This window comes from Mastigoproctus giganteus, chromosome 1 (genome assembly GCF_048544385.1).
Source record: "Mastigoproctus giganteus isolate SK-2022 chromosome 1, ASM4854438v1, whole genome shotgun sequence".
NCBI lineage: Eukaryota > Metazoa > Arthropoda > Arachnida > Uropygi > Thelyphonidae > Mastigoproctus > Mastigoproctus giganteus.
The window spans coordinates 50,458,917-50,474,112 of NC_143575.1; the positions used below are offsets into that span (position 1 = coordinate 50,458,917).

Genomic DNA, 15,196 nt, shown 5'->3' on the forward strand with positions numbered 1-15,196 from the left:
TTTTTTCAGCTTGCGCAACATGCAAGTCGCCTCATGAACACGCTTGTACAGACCTTTCCAAATACTGCACTTATCTAAATACAAAAATAAACTAACCTACGTGACTAAAGGTAAAAAAAAAGTTTAGTCACGTAGGTTAGTTTATTTTTGTATTTAGATAAGTGACTATTGGAATTCAAACTATATATTAACTACAGTTTAGTATAATAAAATAAAAACTCAAAATTATTTCAAAAACTAACCTGCAATTAATTAAGAGTTTCAGAAATACGCAGCTACTCGCTGTAGCTTCTATCCCAGAATCCAAAAAAATGCAACTCGAATGGTGAGATTGGCGGAAGGACGACCGTATGAGGAAATACTCCGATTACGTGGACTACTGATCTTGGCAACCAGGCACCTCAGAGGTGACCTCATTGAGGTTTATAAGGCTCAGAGAGGGATTAGTAAAATGAATGAAGGTGGAATTCTCACTATTTCAAACAATTCCAGAATTAGAAGTCATAAATTCAAATTACAGGGCTTGATTAGATTATAGGAAGTTTTCTTTTGGCCAGCGAGTCGTTGATAGCTGGAACAAGTTGCCCTCTCAGCTAGCTGAGGCTGATAGTTCGAATAAATTCATTGGTCAACTGGATACTTACCTGTGTGAGGAGGGAAGCATATAATTTGTTTTATTAACTACTTTTTTTTTTTGCCAGTGCAGAAAATGCCTATGGCTTCCTTGCACAATATGGTGAGTACTATTACTAATACACTGGCAAAACATGACCTACGATACTCATGTATCGTTTAACCAACACGCCCAACATACACTTGAACTAGAAGTGCGGACATCCCGGGCCAGATATTTTTGATATACCTTATTATATACTCTGTTTTGAGAGGTAAGTATTGGCAAACCGAAATAATTAAATAACACGAATAAAAAATAAAATAATAAATAAAAGTGCTTTTCCAGAAGAATACTTGGTAGCAAACGATTAATGAAACTAAGTTGTTACCAAGTTGCTGCCTTTTAAAAGTAAAAAAGCATGATAAAAAACACGCGAACTCCAATGTTACATCAGAGTTTGCTCGTTTTTGAGGCGCATTCGCATATACACAGTACTGCCATAAATATTGTCACAAAGTAAGACTCCCGTAAAAATAGAAAATTATATTACAGAGATGTGGGTTTTGCACATCATGTGTAGTACTAATGTATGGTTTTCTTTAACAGGTATCAACTAGTAAAGGAAGCCAGTGAAAATGGAATGGGGAGATAAAAAAACAGGACTACTGTCATAGGTCTTCATAAGGCAGGACATGATACTCCTACAATTTTCAAACTTCTGAAACCACTTGGAATAAGCCGAAGATATGTCTATAGGACAATTGATAGGTGCGATGAACAACAGAGAATTGATGACAGGTCCCGGTCCGGCCGCCCAAGGACTGTGAGGACCCCTGCAGCTATCAAGGTGGTGAAGAACAGAATTCGTAGGCATCCCCTACGAAAACAGAAAATCATGTCCAGAGAAATGGGAATATCACCAAGATCGATGGCGCGCATAACTAAAAGTGATCTAAGGATGAGTGCCTACCGCAGGAGAACAGGACAGTTCCTAACTCCAGCTCTAATGGAATGGAGGCGCAAAAGTTCAGAGGCAGTGAAGCGTGGGTACGCGAATGGTAAGCATCGACAGATACTCTTTATAGATGAAAAGATTTTTTTCTATTAAGGAAAGTTACAACCGTCAAAATGACAAGGTATATGGCCATAGCTCTGCAGAGGCATGTCAGGCCGTTAAAAGGGGTCATCATCCAGCATCAGTGATGGGTTGGCGGGGAGACTCATACGAAGGCGTAACAAAGACGCATTTTTGTGTTCAGTGGGTGAAAACCAGTACAAGGGGTACCTGAATGATATTCTGGAGCCGCATGTGACACCCCTCAGTAAGACTCTTCAATGGTCAGCACTGGATCTTTCAATAGGACTCTGCGCCTGCCCACAAGGCAAAGATCACCCAAACATGGCCGACTGAGAATGTGCTAGAGTTCATCAATCATGACGAATGGCCTCCTGCCATCCCAGAACTTAATCCACTTGATTACCGTTTGTGGGCTATTTTGGAAGGGATGGTCTGTGGTAAAAGGCAGCCACATTGGAGAGTCTGAAGAGATCACTGGAGCATGCTGTGGCCAATTTTCCGCTAGATGTGCGTACTTCTCTTGATGAATGGCCGGAACGTTTGAGGTCTTGTGTAAAAAAAAAAAAAAAACACAAGGGGGTCATTTTTCAATGAGTGTTGTGTTGCTTCATTTGTTGGGTGTTCAAGAATAAGCCCACAGAGTTTTGAGTTCCTGTGTCTTTTTATTTTGTGACTACATGCAGTATTTACGGCAGTACTGTGTGTGTATGTATATATATGGGCTAAGCGCCTATTTGTCTTCACCATGACCGTACGTCCGTCTGCAAGTAACAGGACTGCCATTGGATGGATTTTAATGGAATTTTGTATTCCAGCTTTTTAAAAATATTTGTTGACCCGAAACAAAATTTCATTAAAATCGGACAAATGGAAATCCGACAATTATTACTTTTTTTTTTCCATACAAATTGTATGAAAAAAATAAAATAAATAAATTCATAGATAAATGTAGTTTTAATGCCTTTTGTTAGCGTCAGGCAGTCTGTGCACTCTTCACGTGTAAAGACTCGCGAACGCTATAATGCAAGACTCGTGAACGTGATGTCGCTTGTGAAGAGATACATTCCGCATGTATAGATAGGGAAAAAGACTTTAAAAAGTAATAAATATTATACAGTTGTAATAAACAGAATGACTAAATTTAGATAACGTAAAACTATCGAGTTTTACTAGGAGTCCCAAAAAGTTATAACTTAGTAATTAATTGATAAGGAAATGACTATTTACGTTTCACTTCGATTAATCATAGAAAAAGAAAAATTCAATTAATTTAAGGGGAAAAAATCGAACGTGGCTGAAATGCAACGCACTGCATACATTAGCTAAATTTTTTTGTATGTTTATTATTATTACATAAAACTTGCAAAAAATTTAAATTTAAGTGACTATTATTTGTTTGCCTTTTTTTTTTTTAGCCGCTATTAATTTCGGTTGCATTCTAACAGTTTACAAATTCGGATCAATTTTTATTGATATTAATGTTAACTTTGTAGTTTCGCCTTCATGGACTCTTCAGCCCACCAATTTTTCATAATTGGAAATACCCTTTCCGCATTGGCATTGCTAATAGGGTCTGATAAGTCGTAGTGTGTAATTTTTAGTAGGTTGCGAGTCTGTCCTTCTTAAAAAATTTGACCCACAATTTTATTGACAAGAAAATTTTGGCTGATTAAATTCTGTCTAAAACTGAATATTGACGCTTATGGTAGGGAACACTTGGGGAAGGAAGATGATAAGAATTCTACTGTTGGCATTCGTGGCGAGTAGACGTGCCTATTACAGCTCTTCATAGCGACATTAAAGAGGGGATTAAAGCAGAATTATTATTACTAGCCACACAGTGCAAGGAAGCCTGATGCTTATGCTGCACCAGCCAAAAAAAAAAAAAAAAAAATTTCGAGTTACCTGAGAGAGAGAGAGAGAATGAATGAATGATGATATCCAGCTCAGGACATACCCTTTCCGCACTGGCATTGGAAATACCCTTCCCTGGGTGTGCCAAGCCCATACTCACCAGATGTGAGCCCTGGGGGGTGATTAGTGAAGTAGAGCAGGATTTAAAAGGTTATTTATTATATTGTAAAGTTTATTTTAATAAGTCTTTTTCCCTGTGATAGTTTTTTTTTATATTATAACTATAACTTTTTGAAAGTTTCTTTTATTAATAATTAGTAAATTTCATAATGGTTATTACAAAATTCGCCTTGAACATTTCGTCAGAGAGTACCATGACTCATACGGAAATAGCTGATGGCGATTTCCCGGTAAGCATGATTTTATCCTTTGCAGAACCTGTGGAATTTATTCCAAGGTCGACTTGGAGATTCTTTTCTTTGTCGCTGATGATTTGGTCCTCACCATTGCTGCAGATAGCCGGGCCCAGCTAGAGGAAAAGGCCAATCAGGCAATGCTGATATTGCAAAACTGGACCAGAACCCACTGCCTGACGATATCAACAACAAAGACGTCCTCCGTCCTGCTAAAAGGCAAGCTTGATATACGTAGACCGCCACAAATAAAGGTGGGACCTACCACAATAAAATTAGTGACCCAGTTAAAATATTTAGGAGTTATACTGGATGGTAACCTTACTTTTAAACACCATCTAACTTATATCAGAGCCAAAATCAAAAGATACTCTGGATTGGTGGCTAGGATCGTCAGGCGGGACTGGGGTTAAACCAACGCACCCTGTCATTGTTTTATAAAACAACCTTCCTACCGATCATCACTTACGCCTCAGCAATATGGTTTTCCAAAACAGGAACTGTAGTAAACCGACGCATCCTTGATGCAACGCAAAGAACAATCCTACTGACAGTTACACGTGCTTGTAGGACAACCAGTACCCACGCGCTGCAGGTCTTGGCCGGAGCTCTTCCCCTTGACTTAGAGATCATGCGTAGGGGAATGAACTACCACATAGAGAAAGGAATACCTTGTACATACCATGGCTATACTGTGGACGTTAATGCACCACAAAAAATGAAAAGACAAGGCTGCAAAAACACCTGATGCAAGTTTGGCAGGAGCGCTGGGCCAACTCAAATAAGGGAAATATCACCAGGAAATTCATTCCGAACATCGACAGGATGTACCCCAGTCCCCCAACTTGGTTTCAACCTGGCTTATACACCACCTATTTATTGACTGGTCACGGGGCCTTTACAGCCAAGCTGGCAGCGCTGGGGATTGAGGTGGATCCGAGATGTGCCTGTGGGGAGCTTGAGTGCTGGGAGCACATTATGTATGATTGCACCCATTATGAGGACCTCAGGTGCAGACTGATCACTGCAATACACTACCTCCCCAAGAACTTGGAATCACATCTATTGGACTCACTTGAGGAATACAGGGAGCTAAAGGAATATGCCCAAAAACTATTTGGTAGGCGTAAAACATTGATAGCCATCTACAGAAGGTAAAAAAAAAAAAAAAAAAAAAAAAAAAAAACACAGAACATGCGTGGAGAGGACTCAAGGAGAACCTCGCCCAGGAACCTGCTTACTACTAATCATCTAAAACCAGCGATCGCAAGAATAACCCCATGGAGCTGCGGATCTTCCCATGATAAAGAGAACCACAGCCATAGCTAACAGACCAACAATGAACCTGACCAGTGTTCATAGCTGAGGAAAAATATGGCTACCAATGACAGAGAAGACCAACGAAGATAGAGAACTCCAAGTTGCTGCCTCAACGGAGCCATATTGGCTCTATGCTCTGCACTCTCTTGTGCAATGCAATTCTTTTACTCCCACACCCGGCAGGGGTGGGAGGTGACGGCTTGCTGTCGCCTCTCTTCCCTGCCACACCATTTCTTCCCTCTGGTGGGGCATGGGCATGCCTCACTGAAAAATTGGGGGTCACCTACCCTATCGACCCTCTTCTTCCTATTTCACCCACCAGCCTTCATTCTCCCCTCCCAGCACTTTTTCTTGCACAGCGTATAGCCCTACACGTCCAAATTTAAATACACCAAAAATTTTCGCCCAACCTTTTAGGCACTTCAGAAACAGGCTTTCAGCGTCAACCCCATATTAGTGCTTTAATGTAAGTGATTTAAAATCAACCGCGGTCGTTCCAATTTTATTTTAGGTCCTAGCCACTAAAATCCCAGGAAAGTAAGTGGCAGGACCAGCCAGAGTACAATTGACTCAATGGTAACACCCGGCTAGCCTCCACGTGGCGAGGTATGGACAACGTCTGGTCCCATTAGGGGCCTGGCGGCCAATAAGCCGGATAAACAATGGGCACAACATATAACACTACTCATGACCCACACACTTCTAAATCTCTGGCTTTGACAGGGTACTGTCACCGATACATAGAACATTCGCGGAGATGGAGAAATCCCAGGAGCCGCTAGACCCTCAATATACCTCATACCTCATGTTGTAAGGAGTGCACCGATCTTAAGTTACAATTTGGTACATTGCTAGAACAATTTGAGTCACTGAAAAAACAGGTGCTTGCCCTCGAGAATAATGGAACTAGGAGCTCGTCAGCGACTCAAGGCTCCAACAACCTACCAAGTGATGCACTCCCGATTCGGGCCCCAGAACAGAATAACCAAGTGCAAACTACTCTGGTTCAAAAGGAGACTCCATTGTCAGGGAAACGGGAAATATTTTTTTGTAATAAGGATAGGTGGACTGGAACCAGGGTATGTCTGCCGGGCATACCCAACTATTAATGAAGTCACCAACAGGCTGTCAGAGTGAGGACTAATGACATTAAGCATACACGATCTGACGATTTGTTAGAAAAATACGGGATCATGCTGAAGAAATGTCGCGAGTTAGGTCACAATGTCTATGTGTCTGCAATTCTTCCCAGGCACGATAGGAGAGATTATATGCTTGAAAGCCGTGTGGATTAACTCAAGACTTGAAGGACTCTGCAAGGCTTTTGGGAGGAAATTTCTATCAGCTTGGCCGGCACTTGTAGGTAGAAGGAATCATCTGTTTTGTAGAGACGGGATACATCAAGATGTTCTGAGGGCAGAAACGTTTCAAATGAGCGGGTAGCAAATGCCAGGGAAGCGAGCTTAAATAATTTTAAGGGGTGTGTCAGGGTAGTTAACTATACAAGAACGCTAAGTCTTAATTGTTTATACAGTAATGTCAGAAGTGTCATCAATAAAATGAGTGAATTCGAACTGCCGGTTAGGACAAGTAACGCTGATATAACAGGGCTTACAGAAACGTGGTGCCACCCGGAGATAGGGGATGATGAGTTTCAGTATGGTACGTATAATGTATTTGGAAAGGATAGGGAAGATAGAAGGGGTGGTGGGGTCATGCTTCTTATCAAAAGCAGCCTGAGCGCGACGAAAGCTTTCCCGGATTCAGACGTTTCGCATGCTAGTATAGAATCTGTATGGTGTTAGATAGTGGAAGCAAAGGTATAATGAGAGCGGGAGTAATCTACAGGCCAGGTGATTATGATGAGAGCCTCTACATGCAAATGGCATGGGCAAGTAAGCTGAATGTCTTATTATGGGTGATTTTAATTTGTCTCTAATTGATTGGAACAAATGGAAAGGAAACTCCACATGGGGGACAAAATTTTTAAATCAACTAGATGATTGCTATTTGTATCAACATGTCAGGGAAAGTACTAGGAAAAAGAATACTCTAGGCCTCATCATCACCCATGAACCAGATGACATAATAGGGCTGACAGTACAGGAATCAGTAGCAGGAAGTGATCACTGAGTTCTACGGTTGAAGGTGGAGAGAGAGAGAGAGAGGTAGCAGTAGTTAAAGGCAAAGGAATGGGTTATAATTTCAGGAAAGGAAATTACGAAAGCTTAAGATGATACATGGCCTCTATTAACTGGGTAGATATCTCACAGGGAGCGAATACAATTGAATTATGGTATACCTTTAAAACATTAATCACATAAGCCTTGAATGCTTATATACCATTAAAAAAATACTCCACGAGGAGGAATCCAAGTTGGATGAATAATGAAGTTGCCAGATTACTTGAGCAGGAAAAGACGGAATAAAAAAGTTACAGAGCAATAAAAAGTACTGAAGCCTATAACAGCTACAAATTGATCTGTAATAATGCCACTGAAAAGATTAGGCTGGCAAAGGCAGATTATGAGAAATCGCTGGCAAAGAAGGGGAATAAGGATTTCTTCACATGTATAAATGCAAAGAAGAGAACGACAAACCAGATCGGACCCTTATGTAATGGACTTGAGATAGTATTAAATACCCAGCCGATTTTGCAGATGAACTAACAGTTACTTTGCATCGATATTTACAGAAGAAAAACCCTTCACGTCAATGAGAAATTATGGGAGTGAAGTTGAAAAAAGTGTATTTATTTAATGAAAAAACTTTCGAGCCTACAGGGGCAGTAAGGTTCCTAAAATGATTCTAGAACAAGGGGCCATAATTTCAAGTTACGGGGGAAGTTATTTAGACTGGACTGCAGGAAGTTTTATTTTAGCCAGCGAGTTATAAATTACTGGAATAAGTTACCTACATGGGTGGTAGAGGTTGACAGTTTGGAAAAATTCAGAGGTCAGCTGGATAATTACCTAAGGGAGGAGGGAAATGCATAGGTTGTCCATTTCCTTTTTTCTTATTAATTATTATCATTATTTTCTTATTTTTTAAAAATTTTATTTTTTATTTTTTTGGCTTGTGTAGCATAAGCCAGAATGCTTCCTTGCACCATGTGGTCATTACTGATACTGAAGATTAGAACGACAACAACGGTGGTATTGGCGGTCAGAATCCTGCTGTTCGTTTTCCAGGGTTTACTGAAAATGCAGAATGTGGTCAAAAAGGAGCATTTTTAGAGCAAAGCAGGACACGGGGAAACCCATTAAAAAGTTTTTCTTCCTAGTGATATTTATTCGAGCCAATGGGAGAATAGGGCGGGGCAATTACGTCACTACAAATGCAATTGATTATTGACAACTTCCCCCAAAACGTTCACTAACCCTCGTGCACGTGCTTCACTGTCTAACATTTTGTATATTTGTAAATAGTTTAGTATTTTGTAAATATTTTAATTCTGCTTCTTCGGATTCAACAATATTTCTCATGCATTATGGAACTCGAAGCAAAAGGCCTTTGGCTAACATCTATTATTTCGGTACTACTTATCTCTGCGCAGTGGGCGTGGTCGTAGAACGGAGTGATCATACGATCGAGTTCTGTGAATGGTGATTATTGTGAATGAGTTTTGTTTCTGATTATTTTGTGTCGTAGGGGAGGGGATGCTTAATTTAGGTAGGGTGTTTATCCCCCAATTCTGCTGTTTTAATATCGGTAAACGACTTCTGGATTTTAAAACAGCGGAAAGTGGGGGGATAAACACGCTAGGCATGTCAGCCTAGAGGAAAGGGAGCTGAACTAAACAATGAGTGGCACCTGCCAACCACTGCATTCTTCGTGACTTTTAGTAGAAGTATGGAGTGGTACCCAAGATCTGAATTTTTACCAGTCACTTTTCTTAAGTGACGTATGTAAATGCAGGTAAATGATTACATAGTGTTATTTATTCAACCTTGAGAATACCCGAGCACTACAAATGCACAGGTAAATACATAGGTAATTTCTGATTAGATACCGACCAGTGCTTTTCGACAGGTGTCTTTTATGTAGAAAAGACTTACTCCGTCATACCTATACAAATACGTAGAAAAGAGTGCGCGGGGGTTGGCGAGCAGGGGGCAGAGCCCCCTAGTAATTAATGAATATAAAATATTAAATACACAAGAGAAAAGCTCTTGTGTATTTAATGCTATTTGATTAGATGTTGGATTCCGCAAAAGAAAGAAAAAAATTGGCTGCCCTCCAGAACATGGGTACACCGCGTTGCGGGCGTGGCCGAATTCGGGACAGATTCAAGCAAAAGAAGTTGGGTTTTTATTAGACTTTCATTTTTGGCTAGTGAAAAAAATGTTATGTTAGTGTCCGAGTCAGTGGCGTAAACGCCACTGACTCGGACGGATTCAAGCAAAAGAAACCACGTCCGCAAAGTGGTACTCATTTTTTGGAGTATAACCTAAAATTTTTTTTGTTATATAGTGTTATCTTAATTTTAATAATCAAGTCTATATGACATTGCCGATTCGTATGACGAACCAGGAATGGCATTCCCGAGCCCTGGTTACGAGCGTTGCCGAGGTTCATCTAGCGAGTACATAGTTATCCACCACTCCGCGTGTCCGAATACTGCAAACAACTGTACGTTAATATTCTCGTATCTGGTGAACTCCTCTGGTCCTATACGTCAGACGACTGGATTTTTTGTAACTCAAACTGGAACATTTGGTTATAATGCAGTCGCGTTATAATGAGTTCTGATTTTTAAAGTGATAAAATCAAGACCCGTGAAAAGTGGTGAACAGAGTGACAGTTAAGAAAACTTTTACAATTTTGTTTAGTGATACTGAAGTTGCATCTTAAATGACACAAAAGAAATGACAACTCTGGAGGACAGTCGGAATTGTAATCACTCTTGATAATAGGTAAGATTATACTTAGTTAAGCAGTTGCTTGATCGTTAATATCAGATCAACTGCCATGAGCATTAGAAAATTTCGTCCCACAAATATCTTATTGCGCTTCATATTCGCCTTTAATTTAATTTTGTTGATAACATTGAATTTTTTCTGTAAATCAGTATTGAATTTATCGTGTTTTCTGGCAGCCATAGTTGATGGTAACTTAAAGTCGGACACCCTGACTCCTCGAGCACCTGCGGTGGCGACCTGACCATATGGTAGTTTCGCCACTAAACTAGAGTGAGAAGAATGGAATGTTAGTCTTGCATGCATCAATTGTCCTTAGTCAGTTCAGTTCTTGAACGGATCCAGTAAGCTGTTTGTTGCCTTGAACTTTGTTTTCAGTTTTGTGTTGATCTCTTCTGCCGCCCCTTTCATTTGGTCCATTCAGTGCAATGTTTTTCGTACTCTTGTTTATAAAATACAAGCAAAGAACTTTCAGTATCTTCATTACGCTTAATTAATTTTTTTCAAAGAAATTGGTCCCATATTTAAAAGTAATTACTGATCACGGAAAGTTATGCATTTATCATAACTACACAAAGAAAAATTTAATACCCTGAGATGAAAGTTCAACTTTAGAACAGACCAGCAAGCAGAAAACTGACACCTGCTGTATCTTACATTCCCATTTGCAGACTAATTGCTCTGTGTTCAGTGATGGTGTCCATATATATATTTTACTAAAATTAGACTTGATTCATAACCACAAGAAATAACAGACGTATACAAATAGCCAATATGTTTGCCAACTATGTGAGCCTACAATACGTAGGTATGGCTAGACCTTAACCCAGTATGGCATGTCACAAACTTCGGTGAGCAACACAAAACGAACTTTCACTAGTATGCTATTCACAACGTCAGTTATATAAAAGAATTGGTTCCGTTTTTTTTTTTTGTTTTTTTTTTCTCTAATAGATTTGATACACACATTTTTCACACCACAGCCCGGCCACGTAAATTTTGTCAATTATCTTGCTGGTAGAATCTTCTTTTGGCGTTGAATCGATTGCAAATCTGACTACTTTCAAATTCCAACTAGTTGGATGGAAGAGGGCTACCAGCATATCTACAGGAACAGTAATTGTTGAAGTATAGTTTTAATTTTTATCCATGGAAGAGAATTCAATTGCTACTCCAAGTGGTTCTGCTGTTAACAGATAGCACGCAAATTTTAATCTTTCATGGAGAACTGTCACAGAGAAAAGTATTTCTTATTTTATTCTTAAAGCGGGTGGGGGCGAACTGTAACTCGTAACTCCTACCAGTTTCAATTCTCCATTCCACCTCCATTTTCTACTAGGAACAAAGCTGGCTGGAGTTACCGGCTTGGCGTTATGAAATGTTTTCGATTCGGCCATACCTTCGACCTGCTTGGTATCATTAAATAAACACAGTAGAACCCGGATAAGAAGTTTTTTGCTGTACTAGGTTTGGTTTCTTAAGTCCCAGTTTCGCCTCTATATATTGTAATGTATTATTTTCCCGAGTAAGACTTTTCCCTGGTAAAAAGTTTTCCCGCATAAAAAGTTCCTGATAAAGAATGCACAGTATATTATTATAATGACGTTTTCCCGCTTAGTGTGGACATGTTGTCTTATGTACGGCGGCACCTAAACGTTAGTTTAGGTGTCGTGGTACATAAATAATGCCATGGTACACTGTGGTGAGTACAGAGCTCTGTGAAATGGCCAGATACAAGTATGGTGTTATTATGTCTGCGAAGTGTGTCTTGTTTTCTTGTATCCGTCCACGCCACGAGGAGGCGGGCCACAAAAATACGCGTACTGTCAAACGAAAGTGACAAGGTAAGAATCCCGCATCCACTGGAGAAAAAATCAATTCCAGTGGATGCCAGCAAATCCCGTACCACCGGGAGCCCAAACCGGTGGTACCAGCAGATAAATAAAATGAAAATAATATGAAAAAAATAAAATAATAATAAAATGAAAAATATATATATGTATAAATTAAAAAAGCAACGAGTGTAAGCAAATAAAAAGAAACAATAACAAAAAAAAATAAGAATTTAAAAAAAAAAAAAAACCACACTAAAATAAAACAATCAATATAGGCAAATAAATAAAAAAAAAAAAAAAAAAACAACCGCTAAGAATAATGAATTGAACAGTGGTCATGTAGCTTAGTGATCGGGTGGCAATCAGCAGTAGTCGAGTCGTTAGAGAAACCAGTAGTCTGGTATCCCTTGTTTCATAATAAAATTTCAGGTAGACTTGGCCAGGGACACACACGGCAGAACAGAAGATGCAGTGGAATTGATGCCAGAATCGTATGAAGAGAGGAAAAACATATGCAGTCAATGATGGTAGGTGAAATCACTGTTGAGTTATAAGGCAGATATCCTGATAGTAGGGAAACTGGTTAGCTGGCGCAGTCTGTTAAAAATTTCTTTTGTAAATTCCTGGAAAATTTCAAGAGTCTCCTTATTTGTAATTAAATCGTGTTCATTTCCAGGAGCAAAGTGATCGGATGTAGTTGATCTGTTGCCGAAGGTCTTGGTATATTGGGCAAGAGTAAATTACGTGTTGCCAGTCCCAGATGCCACCGCATAAGCAAGCATCTGTAGTAGTCAGATTAAACTGTAGGAGCTTCGCATTCAATGATCCATGACCTGTTATTAAGTATGATGTGCAGAGATTGGGGAAGAACCACTTCTGTATAGTGTTAGAAGAGGTAAATGAGATGTCAAGTATAAACGACTTGGTTACAATACCTTTTAGTAGACAAGGACCACCTGGATCGCCAACAGTTGGTTAGAAGATTCCAGCATTTCTCTTTTTCTTTCTTTTGGTCAGCAGTTGAATCGACAGTAATATTTAGTAGGTAATAGGTATTTCTTTCCTAATATAATAGCAGAGACCTTTATAAATAACATTAAGGTCAGTGGGTAAAGTGCCTGCAATAGCTTGTAGAGTCGGTGTGAAGACTGTACGGCATGTTCGAAGCAGCGCCACGAGAAAAGACCTTTGTATAGTATCCAGTTGAGATTTTACGGTAAGAAGGTTGGCCCTTTGAAACCAAATACAGGAGGCATATGATAGAATTGGGATAAAGACGGTACGATACAAGATACGGAGAGTTTTGTTTTTTAGTCCCCATTCTTTCTTAAAAATTCTGAAGAGCATTGATGTAAAGTTCTTAATCTTTTTAGAGAGATGCTATAAGTGTGATGAGAAGGCTAGACGGTCATCTTCTAGGAAAGCACCAAGGTGTGTGGACGCTAGAGGAAGTGAATTTCCTTAATATTTTATTACTGGAGGCCTACCATAATTTAGTCTTTTATTAAAGATCATCGTTTTTGTCACTGAAACTGTGAGCTTTTTTTTCCACTTAATACTTTTTTTTAAATATAGAAATTATTTATTTTTTATATTAAATAATATAAACATTTTGGTAATCGTACAGGTTAGCGCCAAGCATCATTTTATTTCTTTGTAAACCACCGAAATTGTTGAAATGGCATCGTTTTTTACATCTCAAATTGTGAATGCCTTCACAACGAGTTTCCCTGATATTGCACTTCCTCCAATAAGCAACGCTTCGCCAATGGAGTAGACTAACGTTACTTATTTTCCGCGGATACCACCACCCAGGAGGTGGTGGTATCCGCCGAGAATCCACTGGCGAAGTGTTGCCTATTCTGGAATCCAGTGTCGAAGCGTTGCCCGATATTGAACTACCTTTCTAGGTAGTTCAATATCGGGGCAACTCGTTGTGAAAGCATTCACAATATGAGGAATCACAAAAACGATGTCACCTACTTCGGATTTACTACGAACCAGTGACGTAACTATGCCAATGCGGTGTATTGGGGCCCAGGACTGAAAGGGGGCCCAATTTCCTCCTGCCCGAAACAGAAAAAAAAATATTTGAGTAAAAAAGTAAGTTTTTTAGTTATGTTTATGGTAAAATTTACTATGTCTACGAACAATAATTTTTTTTTTCACATGAAGCATGTTTATTGTTAGCTAGCTGCACAGCACAAGCAAAACTGCAGCAGTGAATAGAGGTGAAATGGTATTAGCATAGCTGCCGCTTTCAGGGCAGTTTTTAAGGATTTGTTATTTTTACCAAAACAAATATTTTCAGGGGGGGGGTGCATACTTAACTTTGCATTGGGGCCCACTTTTTCTAGTTTTGACACTGCTACGAACTAAAATGATGCTACGCTCTAACTTGTTCGATTAGTGAATTTTTCGTAGTCTGACGTTTTCAGCCTTAAAACCTTTATAGTATAAACATTTTGATATAATGGAAGTGACATATTGCAATTATTTTCATCGATATTCGTAATTGGATAGCGTCGATCACATGAAGCATTTGCCGTTAAATTCTGATTTTTCTGAAGAGTTCTGAATTACGGTACTTAGTGGATTGTTGCTCTGCCTTACTGTAATTGTGACCTTTTAAGGTATGTTGAAACTCCAAAGGAGCTCATCCTTTCAACTTGGCAATGAGTGTTTGGTAATGTTTGTAATGAAGAGAATGTTAAGCAATTCGAAATCCTCAGTTTAAAAACGCTTCCCATAGGCAGACTAAAATATTTATAAATTCTGAAATTGTACTTAAAAAATTATCTTAACTTAATGTGTATCTTTTCATTTTTATTTGTGTAGTTAATATTTCATACCCTTAGGTCATTTTCCCTTCTAAGAAGCTCTCCTGCATAAGAAGTTCTAAACCTCCAGTCCCTTGGAAAACTTCTTATCCGGATTCTACGTTTTTATTTCTGTTTATACTCCGGGATGACCAAACGGTCAGAGCAGTTCACAAGATAGACAGAATACAAGAAACAGCACCGTATTTAGCAGTCATGGGCTTGAACCCCGGTCACTCAAGGCACGTGTACTGATGCACCCGCTCGCTTGACCACTCGCTACAGATGTATTAACTTTGTTTAGACCAAGGATGTCCAGCCCGCGGCCATGTTTACAGCCTT

General features: G+C 39.4%; 1 protein-coding gene across 3 annotated transcripts in view; it reads left to right on the forward strand.

Annotated features, from left to right (window-relative positions):
* Positions 1-15,196, forward strand: part of LOC150090786 (H(+)/Cl(-) exchange transporter 5-like) — a 202,800-nt gene that overhangs the window by 49,318 nt on the left and 138,286 nt on the right. The window lies entirely within an intron of this gene.